The 23,473-nt window shown below is 37.8% G+C and overlaps 1 protein-coding gene across 1 annotated transcript in view; it reads right to left on the reverse strand.

Moving 5' to 3' along the window:
* Positions 1-9,475: 9,475 nt before the first annotated feature.
* The window catches only part of CA8 (carbonic anhydrase 8), a 91,532-nt gene continuing 77,534 nt past the window's right edge, over positions 9,476-23,473 (reverse strand). The window contains exon 9 of the mRNA XM_021688351.2: positions 9,476-9,502. The gene's annotated coding sequence lies outside the window, so the exon portion shown is untranslated. The remainder of the gene's footprint in view (positions 9,503-23,473) is intronic.

Here is a 23,473-nt window from a genome sequence, read left to right on the forward strand (position 1 = left end):
CCTCCATTTGTCTATATGTTGGGGCTTCCTTTCCGCACATCAGCTGGAAGACATGGGTCATAGCTTCCTATTCCTGATTCTCCCACCTCACACGGTAACAGTGGGGACTAATGCTGTTGAGGCAAGTCTGCTTTGTTAAGAGCATTGTGCAATGCATTGGAAAGATTCCAAAGGAAATAAAAAATACAAATAATTCATCAGATGCAGAGGTTTGACCATAGGTACTGGACACATTTTTTTTTTCCTTTCTGGTCAAAAAAAGGAAAGAAAGTTTCCCTTGGCTGAATCAGAGGACAGAATTAAGAAACTCCAGAAATCAATTATGCCATCCTCTCTCAATAGTTTTTAAAAGTGATTTAGAAAGAAAGAAAGAAAAAAGTCTCTTCTGGACTCAATATTTTCTGCCTCCTTTGAACTAATTCCTATGGTATAGAGATTACAATGAGAAAAAAATATATTTAATACAAATGTGTGAGAATGTAAAAATACAGACCAATTGTTAGTAAGCCAGAAGAAAGAAAACTTCTCCAAGGGTAGTACTGAAAATATGTATCATCCTGCCAAAGATGTGTAAGTTAGCAACAATGTATCCTATAGTCTCAAGGAGGCTCTGAGAATAGAGCAAGGCAAGACTGGAACCCAAGGGTCAGAACTGCAGTAAGAAATAATAGGTGTAATCAATGTCCGTAAGATGTTTTCAAATATGTGGTTTTGTGCAAGGACTAGCAGTAATAATGGTCCTAACCTAGGTGTGATGTACCATCCCTTGGAGCTAACTGTTCACCTGCTTCTTGTCCCACACAACAGAGTACCACTTAGGATGTTTTCTCACATTTACATAAATGAGAAAATCACCTCCTTGGGGCTCTGAGGTATTAATTTCTCTTCCTGGGAAGACCCATCTCCCCACAAGAACTATATTTACATTTGCTTTGTGGGGACTTAGTAAATAAAAACCTGTGGAGTTATAGGCTTCTCTTAACTAGTCTCTGTTTTTCCCAGACTGCTTCACATTTCTGGTTATGGGTGAAAGCTGAGCTTGGCCATCTTGACTACTGAGCCTAAGAGCAGAGGCAAGTTCCTTTCTGCAAAGCCATCATAAAACACTCCCCTAGACTTGCATGTGAATTTTTTTAATAATGCCTCAAATATATTTATTGGATATTTGGAACCATTTCATATGAAAATAATTTCTAAGTATGAGTAGAAAAAAAGGGGAAAGAAGGCACATATATTACAGGAGTTTTTTTGTATGAAGATCATTTCATTCAAATGAGATTTGTTCAAAAAAAGTATACATAAGGAAATTTATTTAATATGACTGAAATTTCAAGGGCTCAATTTTCATCTCAGTCTTGTGCTACAATAATACTGTAGATCTCTTTTATGCCATAAAGAAGCATCGTTATGTTATAAAAGATAAAATGTTTTTCATGCAACATATAGACTTTAATCTGCATTTTAAGAAAATCCCTTTGGGCCAGATTCTAATACAATTTCACAGGAAAATTCCTATTGAGGCTGACTGAATTCCAATATAATTTGAAAGCAATTAAGGTTTATCAAAGGAATTATGCAGTAGAGTTATTCTGGAAATGAATCAGGCCCAAAGGCAGTAAAACAAGCATATTAGGTCTTTGGAGCAGCTCTAAGAAATTTCTTAAGTTCTATTGACTCACTAAAACTATAGTGTTCCAGTGGAGGGAGGGAGGACAAAAGCCTTATAAGGCAGTTTATACAGAGTCATTGAAAAGTTTCTTAAAACTTGATAATGTCATTTCCAAATGGGTATTCCTGTACAACCTGAAGTATAACACTTCTAGTATGCTTTAATAAAACATAATCTAAGCCTGATACAACACAAAATTTCCAATTTAAAATCCTTTCTTCTGTGTTGTTTTTATCTTTCTTAAAAATGTCTGAAGGGTCTTATTTCACCACCTCACTACCTCAGTGAGTGCCAGTTAAGAGTTTCACACAAAAGTAACACTGGAAACAACTCTAAACAAAGGAAGGGAACATAGAAAGGAAGGAAAGAATGTTTCCCTGTGCATATCCTCAGGGGTCACATTACATCATCAGTGTACAATACCTCATCTTTTCCATAACGTTCTACACTATTAATTAAATTTAATTAATTAAATATATGTTGCTTTTTACCATAGGAATATTTGCTGTATCAATATGCTCTAAAAAAGTGAATAGATTCTAAGGAAAATGAGATTTATCGGGAGTCTATTTATGCACATGCCACCTTAGGATTAAGTTTGTAGAGTTAACTTGAAAATCATCAGCACATGTTAGCTAATTGCTTTTAATTAGTTGGTTAAATAGAGAAATAAGATCTCAGGGTAATTAATTCCATAAGTTAGTGACTAGTATTATGTCAAGGTCATTTTCATTTTAAGAAATTTTACCAAAAACTACAAGTTTACCCTCAATCACAATGATGATATTTGACACAAAATTCTGGAAAATATGCTCACTCAAGTGAAAATTCCAAAAGGGAAATGATAGCCAGACATTTCAAGTTAATACACTATCTTAAATGAGAGAAAATTACATCCAGAATGACAACATGTAGAGCTTCACAGACCTGCTCCCCAGCAAAACAACTATGACTGATAGAATTGAAAAAAAAAACCAAAAGAAGAAATTTAAAAGTCTGAAAATTTTTCTAAGGACACACAGCAAAAGAAGAAACATTTATTCAAGAAAATATAAATCTCAGTAAGAACAGGAAGAGTATTTGGAATCTGAGCCATAAACCTACTCCTTCCCTTCCCCTACTCCAGGCTTACAGCACAATTAAATCTCCACTTTTGGTGAGGATGACCAAGAAGATGGGCCTCACCTCAATTCCCAATCAAGGGATACTAAACAGGCTGCAGTGGCTGAGCCCCTGAGAACTACAGCCAAGAGCTCACAGATCCCTTTCTTCCACAGCCCCCACTCATAGAGCAGAGGTTCTACACCAGATACAGCAAGCTGAGAATACTGGGGTCTTGATCACCTTAGCCCCAGCTCACTCATACAGCGGTAGTTCCATCCTGGGAGAGGCAAGCCACAAAGATCCGAGGCTATTGCCCCTACCCAGAGACCTATTTGCAAAGCAGGAGTGTCACTTGCATAAGAAGCAAGCCACTGACCCCACCCTAAGCTGAAGAGCTGTGACTTAAAGATTTTGCCTAGGGCAAGAGGCAGTTGGTAAGAGCAAAGAGCACCAAAACTTCTCCAAAGAATTAACTTTACTCATAACAGAGTGTGGGGAAGTTCAAGCCTGAGGTTGCTCTGGAAAACAATGGAGATTTTGGTGGCCAGTAATTAAGAGGAGACTATTAACTGTATGAAGGTAACAAGTTAAATCACTAGCTAGTTTATCAGACAGAACCACGGAAAGAGACAGCCAAGAACCCTCCTAGGATCAGAACAAATCTCACAGCTGGCCTCAAAACCATTCCAGCAAAGGGGTCCAAATTTAATTGAACCAGATGTGGAGCAATTTATGCCCCAGGGCATTGTCAAAAACAATGAAGCAACCAGCCAGGAAGTAGTGGACATAAGAGCTAGGGTGTTTGTGAGGCAAAGAGCTTAGCAGAGAGATCGAGGAAAGAGACCACCCAAGAGAGTCCTGTTACATCACTGTCGTCCCAGGATGACTGTGCACATGCCCAGAATTGCAGTTCTCTGAGAAGCTACATCACAGGCTTCACAGTGCATAGAGTAATAGATGTGATAAAAAAAAAAAGTCAAGTCATTAAACAAGTAAACAAAGCAAACAACAACAAAAACAAGCGGCGGGGGAATGGGAGGAAAGGGGAGAAAATGAGCACAGGATCAGAGAAATATGGGACAGTATCAAGTGTCCTAACAAGGGGTGCCTGGGTGGCTCCGTCGGTTAAGTGTCTGCCTTTGGCTCAGGTCATGATCTCAGAGTCCTGGGATCGAGCCCTGTATCAGGCTCCCTGCTCAGTGCGGAGTCTGTTTCTCCCTCTACCCCTCCCCCCCTGCTCTGGTGCTCTCTCTCTCTCTCTCTCTCTCTCAAATAAATAAAATCTTAAAAAAGAAAAGTGTCCTAATATTTGCATAACAGGAGTACCAGAAGGAGAAGAGAGAAGCAGGAAAAAAAATATTGAAAGAAGGAATGACCAAAAACATCCCAAATTTGATGAAACATTAATCTACATATCTAAGAAGCACAAAAAACTCTAAGTAGGATAAATACAAACAGATCTACACCCAGACACATCATAGTAAGAATGCGTAAGAGAGGGCGGGTAACAGGAAGGGGAGGAAAAAAAAAGAAGAAGAATTTGATAGCAGCAACATAAAAATGATTTGTCATGTAGAAGGAAACCCCATTAAGTTTAATGGCTGACATCTGGGACACCTGGGTGGCTCAGTTGGTTAAGCGTCTGCCTTCGGCTCAGGTCATGATCCCAGGGTCCTGGGATCAAGTCCCACATCAGGCTCCCTGCTCAGCAAGGAGCCTGCTTCTCCCTCTGCCTGCCACTCCCCCTGCTTGTGCTCTCTCTCTCTCCCTAATAAATAAATAAAATCTTTAAAAAAAAAGTTTAATGGCTGACATCTCATGAGAAACAATGGAAACAGTGGAGGCCAAAAGGCAGCGAGATATCATACTCAAAGTGCTAAAAGAAAAAAAAACTGTTAATAAAGAATCTTATATACAACAAACTATCTTTCACACATAAAGGTAAAATAAGTATATTCCCACATAAACAAAAAGAATCTGTTGCTAGTAGACTTGCCTTACATGAAATCCTTCAGTTTGAAACCAAGTGACCCCAGACAGCAATATGAATCCATACCAGAAACCAAAGAGCACTGGTAAAAGTAATTATGTAATTATAAAAGACAGTATAAGTGCATATTTCTTCCATTTCTTATTTAAAAAGCAGCTGTATAAAACAGTATTATATAATTGCACTATTAGGCTTATGACATACAGAAATGTAACATATTTGACACTAATAACATAGGAGGTAGGTGAAAACAAAGTAAGAAAATGGAGTAAGAAAATTACACAGATGGCAATGTGAATCCACAGGGCCAAATAAAGAACCAGAAATGATAAATAAGAAGGCTAACTTTATAAGAAATTCTATAAATAAGAAATTCTACTTGTCCTTTCTTTCCTTAGCTTCTTTAATAGACAAACAATTCTATAAAGTAATAATTATAACAATATATTGTTGGATTTGTAGGATATATATATGTAATATATAAAACAATAATAGCACAAAAAGGAAGAAGAGTGAATAGAGAACTATAAAGGTAATATTTCTGATCTCACTGTGATCAAGTTAGTATAAATCTGAAGTAGATTCTGATGAATTACATGTATATGGTAAGCTCTATGGGGCACCCCAGTGGCTCAGTTGGTTAAGTATACGAGTCTTGGTTTTGGCTTAGGTCGTAACTCAGGGTCATGGAACTGAGCTCCATGTCAGGCTCCAAGTTTAGCATGGAATCTGCTTGGGATTCTTGCCCTCCCTCTCCCTTTGCCCCTCTCCCTGCTCATGCTCTCTAAATAAATAAATACATAAACTTAAAAAAAAAAAAAAATATATGGTAAGCTCTAGAGCAGCCACTAAGAAAATAAAGTCCAAAGAAAGTAAAAGAAAAAAATCATTAAAGTAACTGAAATAGTACAATGGAAAATATTCACTTAATGCAAAAGAAAGCAATAAAGGAGGGACAGAAGAACAACAAAGACATGGAGACATGTAGGAAACAGAAAGCAAATTGGCAGACATAAATCCAACTACATCAACAGTAACACTAAACGCAAATGGGTTAAACAATACAATCAAAAGTCAGAGAGATTGTTAGGCTGGATGAAAAAACAAGATCCAACTTTAAGTTGTCTACAGGAGACACACTTTAGGGGGCCTGGGTGGCTCAGTCATTAAGTGTCTGTCTTTGGCTCAGGTCGATCCCAGGGTCCTGGGATCGAGCCCCACATCAGGCTCCCTGCTCCGCGGGGAGTCTGCTTCTCCCTCTCCCACTCCCCCTGCTTATGTTCTCTCTCTCACTGTGTCTCTCTCTGTCAAATAAATAAATAAAATCTTAAAAAAAAAAAGGAGACACACTTTAGATTCAAAAATACAAATACACTGAAAGTGAAAGAATGGAAAAGACAGATCATGCAAATAGCAACCATAAGAAAGCTGTAATGGCTATACTAATATCTTACAAGGTACTTTTAAAAGCAAAACAGATTTCTAGAGATAAAGAAGGACATTTTATAATAATATAAGGAGAACTCCTTCAGAAAGATATGAAAATTAGAAACATATATGCACCTAGCAATAGAGCCCAAAATGCCTGAAGAAAAAGCTGACAGAAATGAAAGGAAAAATAGATAATTCAAAAATAATAGTTGGAGCCATCAATATCCTATTTTCAATAATAGAAATAGGAAGATCAACAAAACAGAATACATGAACATCATAAACCAACCAGACCTAATAGACATCTACAGAACACATCAACAACAGCAGAATACACATTCTTCTCAGGTGCACATAGAACCATCTCCAGTATAAACCACATGCTAGGCCATAAAACAAGCCTCAACAGATTTAAAAGGATTGAGAACATGCAGAGTTAGTCCTCTCACCACAATGGAAGGAAATTATGTATCAATAACAGAAATTTGGGAATTCATAAATATGTGGGAATTAACCAACACACACCTAAATAATCATAAAATAAAAGAAAAAATCACAAGGCAAATTAGAAAATACTTTGAGATAAAGAAAGCAAAAACATAGCAAACAAAACTTATAAGATGAAGCAGAAAGCAATGCTTAGAGAAAATTTTATAACTGTAAATGGCTTTATTAAAAAAAAAAGATCTCAAACCAATAACCTCATCTTCCACCTTAAGATATTAGAAAAATCACAAACCAAACCCAAAGCAAGCGGAAAGGAAATAATAAAGATTAGAGAAGAACTTAATGAAATAGAGAATAGAAACACAGTAGAGACAACCAAGAAAACCAAATGCTAGTTTTTTGAAAGAGCGACAATATTGGCAAGCCTTTAGCTCAACTGACCAACTACAGAAAAGACTCAAATTATCTTAATTGACAAAACTTCTGAGGACGATATTACTTTACACACCATCAGGTACATTAATCACCATGAATCAGAGACACTTTCAGATGTGTAAGCTATGTGAAAAAGCACCTCAGCTTGTTGTGCTTTTTTTCCCTGTTAGGTAAACAAATCCACCCTAAATTACATTTCAAGATCCGTGAAATTTGTCATTTATCCCAAGTTAACTTCCTCCTACACCCCAACACACACACTTTTGCTTTGAGAGGCTCCTTCCTCAATTTCAGGGCCCATTACTACCTTTTACTTTCTTTCCCATGACACCATCAAAGCAGGATAGATTTGAGATCAGTTATTTGCACTTGTGTTGATTTACAAATTACACTTTCAAATTCATTCCTACACAAGCATACTCTCACCAGCGTTCATATTCTGAGTCTGAGGTACCAAAGTGTGGAAGGAAGAAGGGCTTTCCTATATTAAAGATTAGTAAGCCTCCACACAACCTTGCCAATGGCTACCATAAGCTGAATCAAGTAGTTCATGTCAGTCTTTTGACTCAAAACATAGATGGTAAATAAATTTGATTGCTTCAATTAAAAAACATTGGAGGGGGAAATATGGGCAACTAGATATTTCCCTACAGGTCATTTGAATTGTTATGTTTATTTTGTGTTTTTCAGGGACAGATGGTTGGAGACTACAGGAAGCAGCAGAAGTTAAGTCCAAGACAATCCCCTAGCTGCTCAGTACCAACGGCATCAGGGACAGAGGCTGGGTACCTGCACCCTGCTTTCAGGCCCCAAACACAGGCTCTACCAAAAGACTGCCAGGGCGCCTTTTGACTGGCTTCTCATCCACAAGAAAATGAAATCTTCGGAGGTCATCTTTAGATGTCAACTACTAATGAGGCAACACCTACAACCCATGTTAGGCGTATGTGGCATGTTTTAGTCGAGGAGAGAGGTCTTTAAATATGCTACAGTTTTTGCAACCATGCTTTGCCATTTCTTCATTTTTGCATAGGAGAAACTACAGAAAGAAGAATCCAGGGCTTCTCTCCACTTCTTAGAAGCTCTGTCCGATGCTGCCCTCCTGTGGTGCGGGGCTCAGGGCAGACCCCAAACCTTCACAAGCCCCCACGCTTTTCCTCACTCTGCTGCCATGCCCATCCTTTCTCTCCCTGCACAAGGCTCTACCAGGATCTTCCTTTGCTGCCATTTTCAGGGATACTCGGTGTGATTTTTATTTGTATTTAATGCTTTCATTATTTCAGCCTCTACCCAACACATCTAATATCTAAAATCTACCCAACACATACTTCTTGCACCTGTATGATTTCTAACTTAGACATTGTGCATCCCCAAATCCCTCCAAATTAGGACTATGAAGTCTTTAGTTTTACAATAATTATAACAACAAATAACATTTATTGAGTACTTGCTTTGTGCCAGGCACTCTACTGCTTTACATAGATTATTTCATTCCGTCACATCTAACTGCTTCTAAGCATATGCTTACATTTGCCAGTAGCACTTAAAATTAATTAAAATATATTGTTGATTATCTTGGAAAGCAATGTCTCAACATACTAAAGTAAAATCCATAGAATAAAATATTTTAAGGTCTTACAAAATGTACAACACTAAGTTATTATAGGATACTATTAAATTTATGTTTCTATCATGGAAAATAAAGCTATTTTCTGGCATGTTGTACCCACTTACTTTTAATCCTATTTTTATGCCTTTCTCAAACTCCTAGAAACCAGAGCTTCTAATATGTCAAATAAATACAATTAGATTCATACATTCAATTTGATCCTTTGAGAAATATATAAAGTGATTTTGTTCTTGCATTAACTCCCAAATTGTTTTGTATAATAACCAGCCTGACATTAATTGTGGCATGAGGGCTGAGAAACAACATGAGATATGACTTTTACTAATCCTTCACATTCCATTTTCAAGCCGTATGCTGTTCCTGATCAAAACTCTTATTTATTATCAAGAATTACATTATTCTCTGAATGAGTGAATTTTCTCTCAGAGACAGGAAATGAAGGATCGCTAACACTGGGAGTGTATTTTTCCTGTCTCAGTATTAATACATGATATATATTCATATTAGTAACAACTCTGAAAACTAGTTTCATTTCTTCTACACATAAGCAATAAACAGTATGTGCAAAAATCTGAGTCCTAGCAGCAGTGGTGTGGATATAGAATATTGGGTTTCTTTTGAAGGTACAGCCATTTCTAATACTTCATTAGAGCATGTGTAGAGGCAACTGTCACAGATGTCCATCAAAGCTGGATTAGATGAAGACAAACAATGCAGGCTTTGAGGATAAACTGTAGCTGCAGCTCAAAAGTTTCCGTTTCTCATCGAAGGGCACTATAGGATCATTGTCTTCCTCCTTGAGGCAAAAAGAATGAATCAGTTATGTTACTGACATCCCTCCACAGCAGACCGAAAAGTCTCTTTTGCAGTCCCACAAGAGACAGTGAGAACAAGATTTCATAAGAAAATGTGGAAATTTCAAAAATATCTTCACGCTCAAGTTTGTCATCTCTGCAATTTTCCCATAAAGTCTACCATCATTTTATTTCTGTGGCAGAATCTACTAGTGCAAAATTTCACAGAAGTATTTTCAACAGAAGTAAATGCTTGAACTACTAAACATTTCTGTACCATGTTTAATAATAAAATTCAGCTTTAAGTTATTGTCATTAACTTCATGTATATTAATCACAGATGGTAACTGCTTGCACACAAAGACCACTTCTTGCTAGCCCCCAAATAACTTTGCAATTCTATTAAGTAAATGGATAAATAATAAATACAAAATAATACATGACACATAGTCTTTTTTGAGATAGTGGATTTCCCATTTAGGAAAAAAAAAAACCGCTAAGATTTTAGTTCAATAACATCTATTCATGTTGCCAGCGATGGGAGTGGCAAAACCAACTTTCACATAGGTGCTGCACATTAACTGGTCCACTCTTTTGGACAATAAATACCTATTAAAATTCAGATGCATATACTTTCTGACCTGAAATTATATTCCTAGAAGCTTACTGTACAGATAAACCACCCAATCATACGAAGATTTTGTGTCGGGATATTCACTGCAGCAATTAAATGACTTCCTTCCTTAATCAAGTATAGAGTAGGACACAATAGAGTACTTGAAAAATGTCCACATAGGCTATGTGTGTATGGATGTATTATACATACACACATACACGTGTCTGCCCACATATGCATATGTACATACAGATACATGCAATTTCTGGAACAATTTATTAGAAAGTATTTGTAATGTGGGGTATATTTTTCCAAACCACACAAAGAAGATATAGTCCTAATCAAATCTTTAAGATCTCAGATAGAACTTCAAAGGTAAAATAGGATTTTGTGTATATATTTGACAATTATAACCCAGCAAATTTTAAGTCAAAGTGTCTCAAATGAAACTGATAATCAAAATTGTGAAGCCACAGCATTTCAGAGCTAAAAGGAGCCTAAAGGTCATGATGTATACATTTTCTGCAAAAGAAAAATAACCTGGAGTCCCCCATTACCTAAAATGTGTTCCACGTAAGTAAAAATTAGTTGGAAAAATGAATCCGTGTTCAAAAAAAACAAAACAAAACTGGAAACTCTGGTTAAATACAGTAACATATGGTTCTTATATGTAAAACCACCTCAGAGTTCTTATATACAAAACCACCTAACATGCTAATGTGCACTGTAAATCTCCTAAAGGAGGTTATGATATCCAGGATTCTCCAAATTTGTAGACTATCAGCTCTTGACTTAACAAACATCTTAATGGGTATCTTAATGGCTCCGCAGAACACTTTTGGAAAAGGCTAGTCGACAGGAATATATATTCCAAGTTTACCAGAGTAACGAAATTTCATTTTAAGAATATATGAAGCCATTCTAAAAATTAAACTATCATGGTCCAAAATACCAATTAAACAAAAGATAGTTAATATGCAGTCTCCCTAATCATACAAATTCAGGTCTTAACACAAAGCATTTTAACACTGAATGTTCATACACCCAGAGTGCAAGAGATGCACATACCCGTTGGTGTCTCATTCATTTTGAAGTTCTAAGGGTCTGATGTAAATGGTTCTCAACAGATGCTAAGTGAATTCTGGTCTACCAGAGTGTGGACTCTTCCTGGTAAATTTAGGTACTCACTCTGCTAAAATCTCCCTCAAGAAGAAACTAAAGATAATAATGCCCCCTGCTTGTTGGGCTTATTCTCCTCAACAAGGCACTGTGAGGATGATCTTTATGTTAGCTCCCCCCAAAGATGGATGCTTGATCTTGTTCACTGCAGAGAACAAGTTACCTGGGAAAATATTTCAATCGACTGCAATCTGCGGTATGGATTTGGAATCAGGGAGACCAAGGTTCAAATCCCAGCTCTGCCACCAACTTGCTGTGAGATTTTAGGCAATCTACTCACCCCTTCTGAGCTTCGGATGATAGCAGAACCAGATAGAACCTTCATAGGGTTGTGTGAGAATGTAACAGGACAACAGATAAAAGGTGACAACAGTGAGTCGCAGGCACATAATTGAGCTACTAGTGAGGATTTCGGTTGATTCTACAGACATCTCACGAGCTGAAAGTTGAACTATGCTATGGCCTATTATTTTCCATAGCATGTGTTCAAAATTTACTTTTCAGAATTTCAGAGAAAGTTTTCATGGAAGGAAATTACACTTGATCTCATTTGCACTGTGTTCCCAAGGTCCAATGCAATATCTGGCCCATAGCAAGCACTCTAAGAAAATCAAGTGTGTGTGTGTGTGTGTGTGTGTGTGTACATACATTAAAAAGTATAACAAAATGACAGGGGCAACTTCATTATATAATTTTTTCAATTTTTAAAAATTTGTATCAAAATTACACATTCACATAAAGGGTTAAATAGTTTTAGAATGTTTCTTATGAAAACTAGCAGGTCCCTGTCTCTTATGCCACCAATTTCCTCAACTCTTTTAACTGATTATTTCATTTACACCAAAGAGCTAAATAGTGTAATTGTATTACTCCTTTTCCATTTTTAGTATTGTCTCTTGACTTTCCCCATGGAGAATGAAGATTTGACCCTCCTTCCTCCTGTCAGACACCCCCCCCTCCCCGCCACACACACACACACCACCCACATGCATATAAACCCTTCCTTCACTCCATCCTTCCAATACGGTTATGTAGTAACTATGGCTGGATCAGTTTCTATTCTATTCTTCCCATTATTGTGATGATGTAAATCTTATCCAGAGCTGAATTATGTGTATTAATGTATCATTTTCTTCCTGCACTTCTTTTCCCCTTCTGGAGTGAATAACTGTGATTATCTTGGGGTTTTTCCACCTTAGTTTTCTATGTACTGAATCCAAAACTACCTCCCAATCCTCTGACACTCAGGAAGTTAAAGGCATATCATACAATCAACTTCTAGAACCTTCTCATTTGCTCACATCTGGACTCATGACTCCATCCCTACAACCCTACTTCACAAACATTCTGGGCATCTCCTTTGCCGTATCTCCTGGTTCCCAAATTCCCCATCTGTTTTCCCCATTTTGGTGACGCGTATCTTCTAGTAGCTTCCTAGGAAATAATCTTCAATGATCTTGATATTTAAAAATGGCTACTGTAAGTTTGGGTAAAAAATTCTAGATCAGTTGTAATTTTCACTCAGAATTCATGCTTGACGTTTGGCTTCCAGTGTTGCTATTAGTCTGATGTTCAAATTCCAGGTTCTTTCAATGTTTTTTCTCCCCGTAATTCCTCCCTCCGTGGCTAGGAATTTCACAATGGTAGTGCCTTGCATTTCGATCAACCGTGCTGGAAATTCAATGGGTCCTTTCAAACTGTAAATGTATGTCATGAGTCCTGAGAAAATGTTTAAATGATTTTGTTGCTGCTTCCTCTCTCCTCCATTTTCTCTGTTCTCTCTCTCATTTTCTGATTATTTGGACAATGGACCTCCTGCGCGGGTTCTCCAATTTTCTTATTTATCTCCTGGTTTTGCTCTATTTTCTAAGAAATTTCAGTTCTGCTTTCTGATTCTACTATAGAAGTTTTCATTTCTGCTATCATGTTTTCAGTTTCCAAAAGCTTTTTAGAATATTCCTTTTCTTCACAGCATCCAGTTCCTGTTTCATGGTTGCAATCTCTTCCCTTACCTCTCTGAAGATATGAATGATCACTTTTTTGAACTTTTCCTAAGTATTTATTTCTTATATCTTGCCTTCTTCTATTTGTTTTGGGTTCTTATGTATTATATGCCTTCTTCAAACGTCCGTAACTATTCATACCTAAGAATGGGAACCACCACTATAAAAACAACACCATCACCACCACAACAAAAGTCCAGAGTGGAGGCTCCGAGCACACAGAAGGCACTTATTTATCTGTCCTGCCTTCACCACAGAAGTACCAGCTGGGCCATTTCATTAAGAAGTCCCTGGGGTTCCTCAGATTCTCCAGAAAGACCCTTCCAGCCCCCAGTCTAGAGAGTAGAGGCCTTTCTGCCAGTGTCCTGGAGGCCAAGTCGGGGAGGAGCAAACACAAGACATGAGGATATTATTTAATTATCCTATTTTTCAGAGAGGTATCCTGATACTCAATTGCACCTAGGTCCCCTAATAGGCAGATTCTCTCTTCATCAGCTTTTAACAACTACACAGGATTCCAGCCTCCTCTCACTCCAACTTCTAGAGATTATCTGTTGCCACCAATTCCTGAGATTTTGAGAGATTATCACGTAAACAGGCTTGTTCCTCACATCTGCTAAGTCTGTCACCTCACAACCATCTGCTTCCAGCTTCCAAAATATTTTTGCTGCTGTCTCTTTTGTTTTCTCCATCCTTGGAGGTTTGTGCACTTAAAAAAAAAAAAAAACACACACACAAAAACCTTTCCTGTTATTTTAATGCCATTTGTGGTGGAAAACAAAATTGCCTACAATCAATGGATTACCATTATGTGATACAAAAGTTCTTTTTTATACATTTGTGTATTTTCTCAAGTTTCTACCATAACTATATTACTTGATAATCAGAATATATATTTATTCAGAAAAGCCATCTAAAGAAATGATACTTTCAATATACAAAGGCAATCAGACTGACTTGCTCCCCGCTCCCCTTTGGGACTTCCTTCAAATACCCATTTATGTATATATAAAAAATAAGAAAGCTTAACTCTAAAAAAGAATGTTCTGTTATACGATGATCACTGTTCATAACGAGACCCTGAAGTATGGCCATATCCTAAGAAGTCCTCTAAATCATCTGGTATTTCAGTATAATTGTAACAGATGCTATCTTTCACATGTGAGTATTTCTGAACCTTAAATTACCTTCCATGAAGAGACCCTAGGGAATGAGTGCAAATCAAATCACTACTGGGAGAATTTCCTGAAAAGCTATCAAAAATAAACTAGCACGTAAAATTAAAAGAAACCATAATAAAATAATAAAAAGGCACGCATGCCCACGTGCCCTACTTCTCAGAGGTCACTGCAGGTCTCAGGACTGACCTAAGTGTTAGTCTGGCTCAGCTCACTGATAACACATTAAAGCTTCCCTCCTTAAGTAAGATAATTCAGGGTAAAATCTCCAAAATAAGAATCTTTTAAGAAATAGGGAGGGGGATGCCTGGGTGGTTCAGTCAGTTAAGCATCTGCCTTCAGCTCAGGTCATGATCCCAGGGTCCTGGGATTGAGCCCTGCGTCAGGCTCCCTGCTCAGCAGGAAGCCTGCTTCTCCCTCTGCCCCTCCCTTTGCCTCTCCCCCTGCTCGTGCTCTCTCTCTGGCTCTCTCAAATAAATAAAATCTTAAAAAAAAAAAAGAAATAGGAATATGTTATACATGAGGATTCTCTCTCTCAGAATGGTCTCTTTGTCCTGTACACTAAAAGAACACTTTCCTGGGGGAGTTTTTATATGCTGTTTTAATTTGGAATTAGCCATGTACCTGATTTACTACCAACATTAGGCTGTAAGCCCCTTTAGGGAGAGTCTATATATGTCTGATTATGTTCTTATTTTCACACAGGCCCTAGAATGCCACCATACACAAAACAGAAGGCTAAAAATAAATGTCCTTCCATGACAAACAAGGATGCATGGCCACCTTTTTCCCCCCCCAACATACCCACTAATAACATCAGGTCATGAGGAAGGAAAGAAAGAGAGAAAGGAGGAAGAGAAAGGAAGAGGTCAGGAGTGTCCAATGCATTTGAAGATTCAAAGAAAAGAGTGAGGAAAATGCCATTGTATTTGGAAAGAGAAATCAAAGCATATCAGAAATAAGAAAGGGGTGCCAGATTATTTAACATTATTCTGAAAGTACTATATGGTGTGGTAAGTATTGAAATTAGAAAGAAGAAGACTGTCATTATTTACATATGTGATCATGGTCTGTTTAAAAAATTCAAAATAATCAGCTAAAATGTTACTGGAAACTATGTGAAAGGTCAGTTAAGAAAGCCAAGGACAAACCTAAGCAATTATTTGTTCAATGAAGAAATATTAACCCATAGAAAAATATAATGGAAAATGACACTAATCAAAATCGATAATGACAGCAATAACAGTAATAGTAAAGAAAGAAAAAGAAAACAATAATAGTAATAGCTCACATTTGTTGAACGCTAACCTCAGCTAGGCACCACGCTGTGCATTTTACCTTATTTCATTTCGTCCTCACAACATCTCTAGGAGGTTATTACTCTTAGTATCTTTACATCATAGATGAGGACACTGAGGCTCACAGAGTATATCATTAACTTGCCCAAGTTGTGGAGTAAGTGGTGATGCCAAGTTCCCCATCAAGCCACACCCAAAGCTGACTCTAGAGCCCAAGTGCACACACATCTGTAATAAGTCTAGTCATGACAAGAGAGAACCATCCAATGGATGAAGAACATAAAAACTTTTAATAAGCACCAACCTATGCATTGTTCCTTGATAGAAAGATTCGATACCAATTCTCCTTAAAATTATATATTCAATGCAATCCAAATGAAATATTCTAACAAGATTCTTTTTTTCTTTTCTCAAACTCTTTTCACACACCCCCTTTCTTTTACTCTTTATTTCAACCCATCTGATAAAATGACCCTATAGATTATCTGGAAGAATTAAGCATGTGAAAACAGCTGGGGGGGGGGTGCCACGGGGGAAGAAAATAGCCAGGAAAATTCTGCAGGAGGGGCTAGGTAAGGGATCTTGTCCTACCAAACACTGAAACATACACAAATGCCATAAACATTGTGAGCGATGCTCATGAATAGGCAGGTTGATGGAACAGGAGAGGGACTTCAGGAATAGAACCATGTAGTCACAAGATTCAATGTCGTAACATATTTTTATCCTTTTTAGTCAGATGAGCATGGATGAAAAATCTGAAAATAGTTAATGGTGGTGAAGGTGAGGAGAACTGTGGTTAGTGGAAGCATAAATGGATACAACTCCTGAGAAGAGCAATCTGCATATATACGTACTATAATTGCAACTCTCTGACCTGGTAACTCGTTACTAAGAAATTTTTAAGGAAATAGTTGCATAAATCAACCACAGTATGACTGATAGCAAAATACTGTAAATAACCTAAATGAATAATAATAGAGGAATAGCTCAATAAAATTTTGGTACATACTTAAAGGTAACTTATTTAAAAGGCAATCATTTAAAAGTATGGCATATATCTAGTCGACGGTATAAAAAGATACATTATCAAACAGACAGAAAAACAGCCTGGGGCACCTGCCTGCCTCAATTGGTAGAGCATGCAACTTCTGATCTCGGAGTTATGAGTTCAAGCCCCACACTGGATAGAGAGCCTACCTAAAAAAAAAAATAAAAAAAAAAAAAAAATTCCTCTGGGTAGCCTGGCTGGCTGAGTCAGTAGAACCTGTGACTCTTGATCTCAGAGTTGTAAATTCAAGCCCCATGTTGGGTGTAGAGATTACTTTAAAATAAAAAAATAAAATAAAAATTTTAGGAAAGAAAAAGAAAAATAGCCTGAATATAATCCCATAAGGAACATTCTATGTCTATATATCCCATAGAAGATAAATGCATAAAGAGAGATCAAATGGACAAAAATAACAATAAAGTTTAAGTATTCACTGAATACCTACACCGTGGACCAAAAACATGTTAAGCCCTTTACATTATCTCATTGTATCTTCCCAATCACACTATGAGGAACTTATGGATTTAACTGAGGAAAAAAGTAACTTAGAGAAATTAGTAACTTTTTCAAGATCACACAACTAATTACTAATTAGTGGTGGAGTCAAAGTGGAACCTGAGACATCTCCACTATGTTGTGGGGCCTTCATGTTCACGTCCTGGTGACGGCCGTCACTCACAGAGGATTTGAGAAATCATTGCTTCTTCTTTAGTTTGTTCTGTATTATTTGAATTTTGTCATGAACATGTATCATATTTAGACACATGGGAACAAAGAACAAAAAAAGAAAGAAATCAAAGGCGACTCTTGCCACAGCAATTTCAAGAGGTAGATGGAAGATGAACACATCTCAAGAAATCGAGGAGGAAAGAGGAGATGAGAAAGAGGTGGAAAGTATACTGAATGATAAAAAAAAAATTGGCAGAAACACCTTCTATAAAATATTTGATCAATGGTACAAGCGTACATACATAAAGGGACCCCATGAAAAGCTAGGGTTTTTTTGTTTTGTTTTGCTCCTTCTGCTTTTATTCTTGCTAGGACCCATACCCCTGCCTGCCTCACGTAACAGATAATGTCTGTCCTCGTTGCAGAGGTCAAGGAGTTAGTGATTTCTTTGGAGTCTTCAGCAAAATAGGTAACATCTTAGGAGTGACCAAGCAGGGTCATTATGTTTTCCAAGACCACTGACTCACCAAGAGCCCCGGCTCTAGGGCACACGTGACTTACGGAGGACATCTAAACACTCATCTTTGTTCCTGGATGTCTAAGAAGACATGTGCACCAGACCACAATCCCCAGTAAAAACCCCAGACCCCAAGTAACGACGAGATTCACTCTCCTCTCCCTTCCGAGTCTCCGAGACACTGTATCTGCACTCGCTCTATGTCCTCAGTGAACTCTGCTCTCACTTCGTCTTGGCTCGAGTTTGCTTTGTATCCTGCACTAAGCCAAGGACTATGTTGGCTGGTCCTGCAGGACCCACTCTGGGTCCTCGGGGACCCAGCCAGCCTGCATCATTAGCATAACCCTTATTATCATAACCCTGTATTTTAGCAATATGTTACCAAAAACTAAAACATGCGTGTTTTTTCCCAGAAATCTCATTTCCAGGAAATTATCTAAAAGAGGTAAGGAGGCAAAGATATACAAGGACTTCATAACTTTCTGCCCTTTGTTATTTGAAATGTGGTGCAGTAACAAGAGCTCCGGGTTTGCAGTTAAACTTACCTGGGTCTGAATCCTTGCTCTGTACTTTACTGGCTGTGACCTTGACCAAGTTACTCAACCTCTTTCAGCCTCGGTTTATCTCTAAAATCTAAGTCAAAACACAGGCCTCACAGGATTGTTGTGGGGATTAAATGAGATAAAATATAGCACCACGTCTGAACTATAACAAAGCACCCAATTCTTTTTATTCCCACCACTCGCTAATATGTTTAACTTAGAATGAATACATAAACTTTAATCAGAACTCTAAAATAAATCATACAGCTTGGTAATTTCTACATTATTCTGCATCCAAGTATCATAAAACATTAAACTTAGCTTTTAAGTTTGTTCAGTAGTAAACCTATGTTATGATACTTTGACACTTCCTCAATCTCAATTAGCTGTAAACCAATTAACAAAACTTTTATACACTACAGTGAGTCACATTTTTCTTTCTTCCCTAATCCCTGGTGTGTTGTAAGGGTGATTGAGTATCTAATTACTTCTTAATTGAATGCACATATTATACATTTTTCACTAGTTCAAGCTTAATGCTTTTAGTCCAGAAATCAAAGTCAATGAAATTAAGTTGAATTGGGATTTGGGCAACTATTACAATGAGAGAAGGTTTGTATTATGTCTAATTATAAGTAAATGTGGATTTTAGCATTATTTCCTATGGAAATATTTCAGGTACAGGAATGTTCCATAACTAATTTAGATGATTAATAACATTGTTATTCTTATTTACAATCTTTTATTCCTCATTACAGTGATTTTTATTGCTGGGACCCATTAAATATAATCATTCTTTAAAGAAAAGATACCATTAGAGAATCATTAGTTGTACCAAAATCAGAATGAACATTCACATGAGTGACTAGATGAGTTTCTCTGAAGCATAAAGGTTACAGGAATTCTCAAATGCTGCCAACAGAATAAAAACGTAACCTTGGAATATAATCAGTTACATTAATAAAAAATATTTATTTATGGCAAACCATAAAAACATTACTATCAAAATAGCATATCAAATTCAGTAAATACTTTACAGAGAGACTATTTTCATGAAAGGTTTTCTTCTTTCCCCCTTTGTGCATTATACAGGAGTGAAAAAAAAAAGTCTGAAGTAGATATTCTCCCAACAACAAAGGTCTGTTTGCTTGTTTATAGATATGGGGAGCAGCAATCTGAAATAACTGAGTTGAAGACCTCCTCCCACAGATGGCTAGATTAAGTAACTTTTTCAGGTCCAATTCAACTCTGTATTTCCAAGATGTCCTAAAAAGATTTTCTTTAGACAAGCCCTAAAGACCTTTATGAGTTTCTAAACACTAAAGTTACAACAAGAATTCAGAAATTTTGAAGGCGGTTAAAGAAGCACTGTAATGGAAAACAGACCCATCAAAAACCAATGTGGTTTTCTTGTTTTAACAATTTATTTTGAGAAGGTGTTACCTACCTAGTGGCAAATTTCTTGATCAGAGAAACCTCCACATTACCTAAAAGCGTATCAGATTCTGCCCCAAGATATTGGGTATTGTCTAGATTATTTTAGCTTTGTATGTTATCAAAACGAGTTTTAACTGGAACGTTTAATTAAACTGAAGTAGCCCCAGGGGGGAGAAGCAAGATGGCGGAGGAGTAGGAGACCTAAATTTGGTCTGGTCCCAGGAATTCAGCTGGATAGGGATCAAACCATTCTGAACACCTACTCACTCAACAGGGGATCAAAGAAAAGAATAGCAGCAACTCTCTGAACAGAAAAGCGACCACTTTCTGGAAGGTAGGACGTGAAGAGAAGTGAATCCGAGGCGATATTTGGGAAGATAGATGGGGGAGGGGGCCTCTGTCAGCTGCTACAGGCAAGTCATAGAGCAGTGGAGCACAAAATCGGAACTTTTAAAAGTCTGCTCCGCTGAGGGACGTCACTCTGGTGGCTAAGCGGGGGGTGGAACCCTCACTGGGACAGTGTGGTCTCAGGACCCTCGGGGTCACAGAAAGACCAGGGGTCCTTGAGTGTGGCAGAGCTCCCAGGTATTGGAGCAGGGAAGCCAGCTGCAGAGACGGAGCTGAGGTGCGGGCTCTCAGCTCAGGGTTGCCGTAAACCAGGCTCTGTGGCACAGTTGGGCCACTGCTCTTCCAGCAGGGACCCAACAAGGGGCGGATCTGGGGAGACTCCCTTTTCTCCCCCGAGAGGAGCAACACGGGAGGGCACCACAGGGATCTGCTGGGGTTGGAAACTCCACACGGGGTTGTGTGCCAGAGACAGAAAACGCTCGGTCACAGGCCGGGTGAGCACGGAGTGCAGATGGAGACCGGAGAGACGGGAGTGATGGACTGCTTTTCTCTGGGGCTCACTGAAGAGTGGGGCCCCGAGTTCTTGGCTCCTCCGGGGCAGAGATTGGGAGGCCGCCATTTCCTCCAATGCTGTACGGAAAGTTTGCAGGGAACAAAAGCTCCAGAGAGCAAACCTGAGCAGATTACTTAGCCCGGAACCAGCGGGGGCAGGGCAATTCCGCCTCCGGCAAAGACATTTAGGAACCATGGCAACAGGCCCCTCTCCCAGAAGATCAGCAAGAACAGCCAGCCAAGACCAAGTTTACTGATCAATGAGAACAGCAGAACTCCAGCGCTAGGGGAATACAGCAGAGAATTCATGGCTTTTTTCCCCGATTCCTTAGTCTTTCAAAGTTAATTTTTTCAAATTTTTTTTCTTGAATTTTTCTTTATCCCTTTTTCAACCAATATCTTATCAATCCCTTTTTTAAAAAATCTTTTTTATTTTTCATTTTTAGAGTCATATTCTATCCCTTCATAGTACTTAACCTTATTTTTGGTATATACATAAGTTGTTCTCTCTTTAAAATTTTGGGATACAGTTTCTTCTAACAGACCAAAATATACCCTAAATCTCTAGTGTATGGCTTTGTTCTAGTCTCCTGCCTGATCACATTCTCTCCCTTTTTTTCTTTTAATTCCTCTTTTTTTTTCAACCAACTTCTTATCATTTCCTTTTATAAAATCTTTCATAATTTTCATCTTTACAGTCATATTCCATCCCTTCATCGTATTTACCCTTATTTTTGTACATATATAAGTTTTTCTTTCTTTAAAATTTTGGGAGGCACTTTCTTCTAACAGACCAAAATATGCCCAAAATCTAGCATGTGGCACTGATCTATGCACCAGCCTGATCATATTTGATCATTTTTTTTTATCTTTTTCTTTTTTTTTCTTTCTTTCCCTTTCTTTTCCCCCGGTTTCAGGTCTCTTCTGATTTGCTTAGTGTATATTTTTCTGGGGTCAGTTTACTCTGTTAGCATTTTGTTCTCTCAATCATCTATTCTCCTCTGGAAAAATGACAAGACGGAAAACTCACCTCAAAAAAAAGAACAAGAGGCAGTACCTACTGCCAGGGACCTAATCAATACGGACATTAGTAAGATGTCAGAACTAGAGTTTCAGAATGACAATTATAAAGATACTAGCTGGGCTTGAAAAAAGCATGGAAAACATTAGAGAAACCCTTCCGGGAGAAATAAAAGAACCAAAATCTAACCAAGTCGAAATCAAAAAGGCTGTTAATGAGATGCAATCAAAAATGGAGGCTCTCACTGCTAGGACAAATGAGGCAGAAGAGAGAATTAGTGATATGGAAGACCAAATGATGGAAAATTAAGAAGCTAGGAAAAAGAGAGATAAACAACTACTGGATCACGAGGGCAGAATTCGAGAGATAAGTGATACCATAAGATGAAACCATATTAGAGTAATTGGGATCCCAGAAGAAGAAGAAAGAGAAGAGGGGCAGAAGGTATACTGGAGCAAATTATAGCAGAGAACTACCCTAATTTGGGGAAGGAAACAGGCATCAAAATCCAGGAGGCACAGAGAAACCCCCTCAACATCAATAAAAATAAGTCAAAACCCCGATATCTAATAGTAAAATTTATGAGTCTCAGAGACAAAGAGAAAATCCTGAAAGCAGCTCAGAAGAGATATGTAACCTACAATGGTAGAAACATTAGATTGGCAACAGACCTATCCACAGAGACCTGGCAGGCCAGAAAGGATTGGCATGATATATTCAGAGCACTAAATGAGAAAAATATGCAGCCAAGAATACTATATCCAGCTAGGCTGTCATTGAAAATCGAAGGAGAGATAAAAAGTTTCCCGGACAAACAAAAACTAAAGGAATTTGCAAACACGAAACCAGCCCTACAAGAAATATTGAAAGGGATCCTCTAAGCAAAGAGAGAGCCTAAAAGTAACATAGACCAGAAAGGAACACAGACAATATACAGTAACAGTCACTTTATAGGCAATACAATGGCACTAAATTCCTATCTTTCAATAGTTACCCTGAATGTAAATGGGCTAAATGCCCCAATCAAAAGACACAGGCTATCAGACTGGATTAAAAAACAAGACCCACTGATATGCTGTCTGCAAGAGACTCATTTTAGACACAAAGACACCTCCAGATTGACAGTGAGGGGGTGGAAAACCATTTACCATGCTAATGGACACCAAAAGAAAGCTGGGGTGGCAATCCTTATATCAGACAAATTAGATTTTAAACCAAAGACTATAATAAGAGATGAGGAAGGACACTATATCCTACTTAAAAGGGTCTATCCAACAAGAAGATATAACAATTGTAAATATCTATGCCCCAAACATGAGAGCATGCAATTATATAAGCCAATTAATAACAAAGGCAAAGAAACACATCGACAACAATACAATAATAGTAGGGGACCTTAACACCCCCCTCACTGAAATGGACAGATCATCTAAGCAAAAGATCAACAAGGAAATAAAGACTTTAAATAACACACTGGACCAAATGGACTTCATAGATATATTCAGAACATTCCATCCCAAAGCAACAGAATACACATTCTTCTCTAGTGCCCATGGAACATT

The sequence above is a fragment of the Neomonachus schauinslandi genome, chromosome 4 (genome assembly GCF_002201575.2).
Source record: "Neomonachus schauinslandi chromosome 4, ASM220157v2, whole genome shotgun sequence".
In the NCBI taxonomy this organism is placed as follows: domain Eukaryota; kingdom Metazoa; phylum Chordata; class Mammalia; order Carnivora; family Phocidae; genus Neomonachus; species Neomonachus schauinslandi.